A 1,975-nucleotide genomic window follows, 5' to 3' on the forward strand; every position below is an offset into this window, starting at 1 on the left:
TCTATTATGGCTCAGACGGTAGCTAAGAATGGCCTTCCTAATATAATAAGTGTACTGACATCTTCTTTGTTGTCCATGATTATGAAGTCTGTAGGAATGTAGAATTGTCCTACACGTACTGGGACATTCTCTAGTATACCAACAGGATATTTAATTGAGCCGTCAGCTAGTTGAACAAACATCTTGGTAGGTCTTAGTTCTCCCATGTTGAGCCTTTTATAGATGGTTAAGGGCATTACACTAATGCTGGCTCCTAAGTCGCATAGAGCTTTATCTATGACGAACTTTCCAATGACACAGGGTATGGAGAAACTACCTGGGTCTTTTAGTTTGGGAGGCATGTTATTTTGGATTATTGTGCTACACTCAGCAGTAAGCGTAACTATTTAGTTATCCTCGATCTTTTTCTTATTGGGTAGGATCTCTTTAAGAAACTTGGCATATGAGGGCATTTGTGTGATGGCTTCTATAAAGGGAATTGTAATATTCAGTTGCTTCAGAAGTTCAACAAATTTCTTAAATTGCCCTGCAGTTTTAGAATTTGCGAGTCTTTGAGGATACAGAATGGGTGGTTTATAAGGTGGTGGAGGCACATAAGGTTTTTCTTTCTCTTCAGCCTCTTGGGTATTATCTTCCTTCTCCTTCGGTTCACTTACCTTCTCAGTTGTTGTTTTGTCAGGTTTTTGGCACATGGCAGGATTTTGGAGTCTTGGATCTTCGGGTCCGTCTAGTTCTTTTCCACTTCTTAATATAATGACATTTACATGTCCTTTTGGATTAGGTTATGGCTGTCCAAGAAATGTGCCAACAGGAGCAGCAGTAGATGCTTGTTGTTGAGCCACTTGTGAAATCTATGTTTCAAGCATTTTGTTGTGGGTGGCTAAGGCGTCTACTTTGCTCGCTAATTGTGTAAGTTGCTCATTAGTATGTATGTTTTGGTTCAAGAAGTCTTTGTTTGTTTGAGCTTGGGTAGCTATGAAGCATTCCATCATTAGTTCAAGGTTGGACTTCCTAGGCATGTTAGAAGCATTATTAGCTGGCCTTTGATATCCAGGTGGAACAGCGGGTGCTTGGCCAAGTGCATACAGGGCGTTGTTGTTCTTATACAAAAAGTTAGGATGATTTTTCCAACCTATGTTGTAGGTATTCGAATAAGGATTTCCTTGTGTGTAATTTACTTGATCAGTGGGGACTCCTGCTAATACCTGACATTTTGGTGCAGTGTGTCCAGGAGTTCCACATAACTCACAGTTTGGAGTCACGACAGCCACGGTGGCTGCGGGTGGTATGGTCAAGTTGTCTAACTTTTGAACAAGGGCATCTACCTTTGCGTGGACATGGTCAAGGCTACTGATTTCGTACATTCCACTTTTTGTTTGGGACTTTTCTACTGGAGTTCTTTCACCTCCCCATTGGCAATGGTTTTGGGCCATGTTTTCAATAAGTTGATAGGCTTCGTTGTATGGCTTGTCCATAAGTGCACCGCCCGCGGCAGCGTCTACTGTCAGTCTTGTGTTATACAAAAGCCCATTGTAAAATGTGTGAATGATCACCCAGTCTTCGAGACCGTGATGTGGACATATCCTCATCATGTCTTTGTATCTCTCCCATGCGTCGTAGAGAGATTCAACATCTTTTTATCGAAATTCGTTGATTTGAGCTCTCAACATAGCAATTTTGCTTGGTGGAAAATATCGGGCTATGGAAACGTTCTTCAGTTCTTCCCATGTAGTGAATGAGTTGGATGGCAAGGATTGCAGCCAAGCCCAAGCTTTGTCTCTTAGAGAGAAAGGAAAAATGCGTAGTCTTATCGCATCTTGAGATACACCGTTCGCCTTCACAGTGTCTGTGTACTACACAAACTTGGTCAAATGTTCATTAGGGTCGTCCGTAGGATTTCCATCAAATTGATGTTGTTGAACAGCTGATAATAATGAGGGTTTCAACTCGAAATCGTTTCGATTGATAGCAGGGG

The 1,975-nt window shown here is 41.7% G+C and overlaps 1 non-coding gene across 1 annotated transcript; it reads left to right on the forward strand.

Annotated features, from left to right (window-relative positions):
- The first annotated feature begins 1,563 nt into the window (after positions 1-1,563).
- Positions 1,564-1,670, forward strand: LOC127134049 (small nucleolar RNA R71). Its single transcript, XR_007807829.1, has one exon. It is a non-coding gene; the product is annotated as a small nucleolar RNA R71 (small nucleolar RNA).
- The last annotated feature ends 305 nt before the right edge of the window (positions 1,671-1,975 follow it).

This window comes from Lathyrus oleraceus, chromosome 3, assembly GCF_024323335.1.
Source record: "Lathyrus oleraceus cultivar Zhongwan6 chromosome 3, CAAS_Psat_ZW6_1.0, whole genome shotgun sequence".
Classification (NCBI taxonomy): Eukaryota; Viridiplantae; Streptophyta; class Magnoliopsida; order Fabales; family Fabaceae; genus Lathyrus; species Lathyrus oleraceus.